Below are 8571 nucleotides of genomic sequence, written 5' to 3'. Positions count from 1 at the left end.
TGATATATTTAATAAGAGTTTAATTTCCAAGAGTTGATTTTTTGTAAAGATCAATGAAATTGACAAACTTTAAGGTAGACTAAAAGAATCAAATAAATAATATAATAAATGAAAGAAGAGACATTACAACTGATACCACACAAATACAAAGAATTGAGAATATTATGAACAAGTATACTTCCCCCAAAAGTGGACAACCTAAAAAGGATACATCCTAGAAACACACAACTTACCAAAACTGAATCAAGAAGAAACAGAAGATCTGAACAGACCAATTATTAGAAAGAAGATTGAATCAGTAACCAAAAACCTTCCAACAAAGACAAGTAAAGAACCAGATGGCTTCACCAGTGCATTGTACCAAACATTTTAAAGAATAATAACAATTCTTCTCATATGCTTAAAAAAATAGAAGAGGAGAAAATACTCTATACACAAAAGCCAGACAAGGACACTGCAACAAAAGAAAATTATAGGCCAATATCTCTTATGAATATGGATGTAAAAATCCTCAACAAATAACTTGCAAACAAAATTAAGTCATATATGAAAAGGATCATTTACCATGATCAGTGGGATTAGTTCCTGGGATGTAAGGTTAGTTGAACATATGCAAATCAATTACTAGTAATGTGATATACCACATTAACAGAGTGAAGGATAAAAATCACATGATCATTTTAACAACTGCAGAGAAAGCATTTGACAAAATTCAACATATTTTCATGATAAAAATGGAGAAAAAAGTATATAAAGAGTGTACCTCAATATAATAAAGGCCATATATGACAAACCCACAGCTAATATCATACTAAAAATTAAAAATAAAAGCTTTTCCTCCAACATCAGGAATAAGACAAGCATGCCTACTTACATCACTTCTAATTAACACAATACTGGAAATCCCTTTCAGAGCAGTTAGCCCCCCTCAAAAAAAAAAAAAAAGAAAAGAAAGGAATGAAAATAAAAAATGAAGTAAAATTATCTATGTTTGCAGATGATATGATCCTTTAGGTAGAAATTTCTAAAGACTCCATTAAACATTTAGACTAATAAACATATTCCATATAGTTACAGATTATAAATTCAACATATAGAAATCAGATGCATTTCTATACATTAATAACTAACCATCTGGAAAAAAATAGAAAAACAATCCCATATATAGTATCATCAAAATGGATAAAATAGTTATGATGAACTTATCCAAACAGGTAAAAGACTTGTACATAGAAAATTACAATGCACTGATCAAAGAAAGTAAAGAGGACATAAATGAATGGAAAGACATTCTGTCTTCATGGACAGGGTTATTTAATATTGTTATAATGACCTTATTACACCAAGCAATCCATAAATTTAATACTACCCCCATTAAAATCCTAATAGGATTTTTTACAGAAATAGAAAAAAATCCTAGAGAACCACAAAAGACCTTAAATAGCCAAAATTATTTTTATAAAGAAGTATAACCTTGGAGGCATCACACTTCCAGATTTCAAAATATATTACAAGTAATTAAAACAGCAAGATACTAGCATAAAGACAGACATATAGACCAATGAAATAGAATAGAGAACCCAGAAATAAACCAATGCATGTATTGTCAACCTAGCTTTGATAAGGGTGCAAAGAATGTACAATGCGGGGAAAGGATAGTCTCTTCAAATGGATTTAGAAAAACTTGGTATACACATCAATTGGTTGCCTCCACACACCTTATGCAGTACACAAAAATCAACTCACAATGGATTAAAATATTAATTGTACATTTGGAACAATATAAAACTTAGAAGAATATATAAGAGAAAAGCTTCTTGATAATGTTCTTATCACTGCTTTCTTAGATATGATGTCAAAAGCCCATGCAACAAAAGAAAAAAAATAGACAAGTGGAACCATATCAAACTAAAAAGCTTCTGTATAGCAGAGAAAATAGTCAGGAGAGTAAAAAGGCAACTTAAAGATTGGGATAAAATATTTCCCAGCCATGTATCTGATAGGGTGTTAATTTTTAAAATGTGTAAGGAGTTTCTACAACTAAAAAACAAAAAAATCTAAAAATTAAATTAAAATGGGTGAAGGACATGAACATATATTTTTCCAAAGAAAACATACACAAGACCAACAAGTATATGAATGATGTTAAACAACATTTATTATAAGGGAAATGCAAATACAAATTACCTGTTAAGATGGCTATTATCAAGAAAATAAAAGATAACAAGTGCTGGCAAGGATGTGGAGAAATTGGAGGCCTGAACAGTATTAGTATGGATAAAAAAGGTATATCAGCTTTGGAAAAACAATATGGAGGTTCCTCAAAAAATAAAAAGTAAAAAATAGAATTACTATGTGATGCAGCATTCCCATTTTGGAGTATATATCCAACAATTGAAATCAGGATCTCAAAGATATATTTACATTCCCCTGTTCAATATAGCATTATTCACAATAGCAAAAGTATGGAAACAACTCAAGTGTTCATAAACAGATTAATGAATAAAGAAAATGTGATATATATATATATATATATATATATATATATATATATATATATACACACACACATACACACAATGGACTATTATTAAACTTTAAAAAGTAGATCCTGACATTTGTGACAGTGTGGATGAACTTGCAGGACTTTATGCTAAGTGAAATGAGCCAGCCACAGAAGAAGGACAGATACTGCATGATTCCACACAAATGAGGGGTGTAGATAGTCAAACTCACAGATGCACTGAACCTATTAGCAGTATTCAGAGGCTTTGGGGAAATGATGAGTTTTTGTTCAATGAGTATAAAGTTTCAGTTATTCTAAATGAATATGTTGTAGAGATCTGTTATAAAATGTAGTGCCTAGAGTTAAAGAAATTTTAAGAGGGTAAATCTCACATTAATTGTTATTGACACACACAAATACACACTAGATAAAAACTAAGGAACACAAGAAAAATTTGGGAGGTGTTGGGTATATCTATCAGCTTGATTGTGTCAATGGCATCATGGGTGTTTGAGTATGTCCAAACTCACCAAACTGTACACATCATATATGTGCAGCATTTGTTTATAATTTGTACCTCAATAAAGCTATTAAAAACAGGATTAAGAACTTAAATGTAAAATTGGATACTGTAAAACTCCTATAAGAAAACATAGGGGAAAAGCTTCAAAACATTCTTCTTGGCAGTGATTTCTTGAATATACCAAAAGCACAGGCAACAAAAGCAGAAGTAGACAAGAGGGATGACATTTTTTAAAAAGCTTCTGCATTGCCAAGGAAACAACTAAAAGAGTGAAAAACCAACAGACGAAATGGGAGAAAATCTTTGAAAATTATACCTTTCGTACACAGTTAATATCCAAAATATATAAGAAACTCATTCAGCTTATGGTCAAGATGGTGGCATCGATAATTGCAGTACTCACACCTTCCCATAACCATGCCAAAAATACAGCTGAACTATAGAACAGCCATCATTCAGAATGGCCTGAAATCTACAACTAAGGATATAAAGTAAAAGCCACATTGAGACTGGTAAGAGGGCAAAGATGTGGAACAAGCTGTTCCATCACCCACATAAAGTGGATAAAAAATTTGGAGGGATTATTTCAGCAGAGATCCCCCTTTAGGTGCCAGGGGTCCAAGCCCTGCACCAGGTCCCTCAGACAATGGTTACAGTGCCTGGAAAAGAAGTCCCCATAACTTCTGGTTATAAAAACCAGTGGGAATTGTGGCTGAGTGAGAGAGAAAGAGAGAGAGAGCTGTTAAAGTCCCAGGCAATTCCTCTTAAAGGGCCAGCACACAGACTTATTTGGATTCACTCCCTCTGAGTTCCAGTGCTAGGGCAGCAGTTTAAAAGGCACCAGAGACATACAGGAAGGAACTGAAGTGTCTGGCAACAGGGCAAGAACTGAGGGAGCAGCTTGCACTCAGAAGTGTTGGCAGAGGCCATTGTTCCTTTGTTGAGCCCTTTCATCCCAGAGCTGGCAGGCAGGCAGGCAGCATAATCTAATCTCCATCAACCTGGTTAACACTGTTCATCCAAGCCTGGGTATTTCCCAAGACCTTGCACCACCAGCTGGTGGGCCCATCCAAGCTGTTCCAAGGGGCTCTTCCATATGAATGACCTGTCTTGGCTCTTACTTAGGACTTTCTTAAAGTTTCTCAAAAAAGAAGCATCTGGACTCAGAATACCCCACACCTTTCACTAAGTGGCTCCAGGCATGGCACTAGTGCCAGATGGCCTTGCTTCACAGCTTGTCCTTTCCTGGGCAGCTCTATGCCCAGCATAAGTAACAGCCATCTGCAGATCACTTTGTAGCTCATGCTGAGTGCCACTGGGAAGAACACAGGAGGTATCTGACTGGGCCTGCACCTCATGGGAGGAACCAGAGCCAACACACTCAGTGGAAAGCTTCAGAACACATTGAAACACCACCTAACCAACAGCAGACTCAAGGCATGGATTCAGTGGTCACTAGAGCCCTGCTGAAGTGAGTCCTGTTCTGAGGGGTGGGGTCACTGTTGATTCTCTATGGTGGTCTCAGCCAGTTATTGCAGCCAATTGCCCTGGGGGAAAATCCATCCTATTGATGTGCCAATAGCATTAAAGGGTCAACTACAAAAGAAGGGTGTATACAGCCCACATGAGAAGTTCACACCTGGAGTGCCCAGTTTGGGTGAACAAGGAGGCTGTGCAACTGGATACTAGAGGACACCTACTATATTAGAACACTCTAATAAGTCCATGAGACATAGAAGCTCTACCTAATATATAGAGACAAACATGGGGGGGGGTGCCAACATGAGGATACAAAAATGTCCCAAATGAAAGAACAGAACCAAATTCCAGAAAAAGAACTACACAATGGAGACAAGCAATCTACTAGATGCAGAGTTCAAAGCACTGGTTATAAGGATGCTCAATGAACTTAGGGGAAGAGCAGATGAACTTAGAGAGAATTTCAACAGCATAGAAAAGGACATAGAAACCATGAAATAAAAAAAGAAACAGCCATAAATGGAAGATACACTAACTGAAATGAAGAATAATTTACAGAGAACCAACAGTAGGTTAGATGAAGGCAAGAATCAAAGCAACAATATGGAATACAGGGAGCCAACAACAACAACAACACACACACAATCAGAAAAGAAAAAAAAGGATTTAAAAAATGAGGATAGGGTATGACAAGTTCAAGCATACCATCATTCATAACATGGAATAGCCAGAAGGAGAAGAGAAAGAGCAAGAATATGGAAGAGTCAGGATGGCAGCTGGCAGGACGGCAGTGAGAGGGAGAGTGAGAGTGAGTGAGGGAGCGAAAGGGGAATGTGTGGTGTGTGTGTATGTGAGTGATGGACAGTTAGATCCTTCAGGACTTTCAGGGGCTGGCGACCCACACTCTCTTAGACAGGGAGCACCTGCTACCACTGCAAGCACTCCCAATGGCTGGCGCTGACACAGAAACCATGCCATCTTGAAACAGAGAGCTGCTGTAACTAGGAGCCCAGCCTTACAACCACCCAGACTGACCTCAGACACCACCTGGGACCCTACAACCACTCTGGCCAAAGACCTGCTATTGCAGCTGCAGACTGACAGACATCGGGACTCAAGCTTCTCCAGCCACAGGCTCATGTGAGTCCTGGAGTGCACGACCCTCCCCCTAACCTGCTGCCACGACACAGGCCCTACATGTTCTCAGTGCCTGGGCTCTATAGTGATTCTCAAGGTGCATGACCCTCCCACCAAGATCTCCGATTCAGCTACGGGCCCTGCACAGTAATAGCAAAAATGGGGAGACAAAGAAACAACCCCCAAAGACAGAAAAGGAGGAATTGCCAGAAAAGGAACTAAATGAAACAGAAGCATGCAATATGTCATAAAAAGAATTAAGAGTAAGGGTCTTACAGTTCATAAAAATGGATGGATGAGAAAATCAACAACTTATATAAAAACCAAGAGGAATTAAAAAACGATATAGCTACAATAAGAAACACAATGAAAGATTTCAACATTAGACTAGAAGCAGCGGAGGACCAAATTAGTGAGTTGGAAGACAGGGCAAAGAAACACAACCAGCTAAACAGCAATAGAAGAAAAATTTAGAAAGCTGGAGTAGAGCCTAAGGGAGATTTGGGACAAAATGAAATGAAGTGATATACATATAATAGGGGTGCCAGAAGGACTAGAAGAGGAGCAAGGATTAGAAAATCTATTTGAAGAAATAATGACAGAAAACTCCCCTGATTTGGGGAAGAGAAAAGTCACAAAAGCAGAGAGAGTCCCAAACAAGATGAACCCAAAAAGACCCATAACAAGACACATCATAATTACAATGACAAATGTTAACAACAAAGAGAGAATCTTAAAGGCTGCAAGAGAGAGACAGAGAATTCCCTACAAAGGATCTCCCATTAGATTATCAAATGATTTCCCAACAAAAACATATCAGGCCAGAAGGGAATGGAATGAAGTATACAAGTAATGCAAAACAAGGGACTGAATCCAAGAATACTCCATCCAGCAAGACTATCATTCAGAATTGAAGGGGACATCAGGAGCTTCACAGACAAAAAAAAGCTAAGGGAATTTATAAATACCAAGCCAGCAATGCAAGAAATGCTAAAGGGACTGTTGTAAAAAGAAGAGAAAAAAAAAGAGAGGGAAGAAAGAACACAAACACAAAAAAATAAAAATGGCTACAAACAAATACCTATCAATAATAACTTTAAACATAAATGGACTAAATGCTCCAATCAAAAGACATTGAGTGGCTGAATGGATGAGAAAACATGATCCATATATATGCTGTCTACAAGAGACCCACCTCAGAACAAGGGGCTCACACAGACTGAAAGTGAAGGGATGAAAAATTTTTGTTCAGGGAAATGAAAATGAAAAAAAAAAACTGGGGTAGCAATACTTATATCTGACAAAATAGACCACAAAATGAAGGCCATAACAAGTGATAAGGAAGACCACTTCAAAATATTAAATATATCAATACAACAGGAGGATATAACTCTGGTAAACATATATGCACCCAATGCAGGAGTACCCAAATACATTAAAAAAAAACTCTTGAAATATATCAAGGGAGAGATTGAAAGCAATAGGAGAGATTGAAAGCAATACAGTCATGGTATGGGACTTAAATACCACATTGACACCACTGGATAATCCTCTAAAAAAAAAAATCAGCAAAGAAAGAGCAATCCTAAATGACTCACTAGGTCAGATGAACTTAATATCTTCAGAACATTTTACCCCAAAGCTACATAATATACATTATTCTCAAGTTCACATGGGACATTTTTAAAGATAGAACACATACTGGGACACAGGCAAAGTCTCTTCAAACTGAAGAAGATTGAAAACATATCAAGCATCTTCTCAGATCACAATGGCATAATATTAGAAATCAACTACAATAAAAACAATCAGAAATTTCAAACACTTGGAGGCTAAATAGCATGTTATTAAACAATGATTGGGTTACCAAAGAGATCAAAGAAGAATTAAACAATATCCTGGATACAAATGACAATGAAAACACAACAATCCAAAATCTATGGGACAGAGTGAAAGCAGTCCTGAGAGGAAGTTCATAGCATTGCAGAACTACTCTTAAAACAAGAAAAACTAGTAATAAATTATATAACTCTACATCTTAAAGAATAAGAAAGAGAGAACCAAGAAAGCCCAGGGTGAGCAGCTGGAAGGAAATAATAAAGATCAGAGTGGAAATTAAAGACATAGAGACAAAAAAAAATACAAAAGATCAATGAAACCAAGAGCAGGCTCTGTGAAAGGATAAACAAGATTGATGAACCTCTAGCCAGGCTCACCAAGAAGCAAAGAGTTAGTGGCCAATTATACAAAATCAGAAATGAAAAAGGTGAAATAACAACAGACCCCACAGAAATACAAAGGATTGTAAAAAAAAAAAATACTGTGAACAACTCATTTCCAGCAAACTGGTCAACCTAGAAAAAAATAGACATATTCCAAGAAAAATATGGCCTTCAAAAACTCAATCGGGAAGAATCAAAGAACGCGAATAGGCCAATCACTACTGATGAAATTGAAATAGTAATAAAAAAAACTTCCAGGAAACAAAAGCCCTGGAGTGGATAGTTTGACAGGGGAGTTTTACCAAACATTCAAAGAAGTACTAAAACCTATACTACACAGACTATTCCAAGAAATTCAAGAGGAAGGAACACTTCCAAGCTCTTTCTATGATGCCAGCATTACCCTAATCCCAAAATAAGATAAAGACACTATAAAGAAAAATAATTACAGGCCAATATCTCTGATAAACATAGATGTTAAAATCCTCAACAAAATCCTAGCAAATTGGATCCAGCATTATATTAGAAAGATCATACACCATGACCAAGTGGGATTTATTCCAGGAATGCAAGGCTGGTACAATATCTGCAAATCAATAAATGTGATACATCACATAAACAAAGTGAGAGACAAAAATCACATAATCATATCAATTGATGCAGAAAAAGCATTCAACAAAATCCAACACTCTTTCTTGATAAAA

This window comes from Cnephaeus nilssonii (genome assembly GCF_951640355.1).
Source record: "Cnephaeus nilssonii genome assembly, chromosome: X".
Taxonomy (NCBI): Eukaryota; Metazoa; Chordata; class Mammalia; order Chiroptera; family Vespertilionidae; genus Cnephaeus; species Cnephaeus nilssonii.
The sequence above is the reverse complement of the archived record's forward strand: the minus strand, read 5'-3'. Positions refer to the sequence as shown.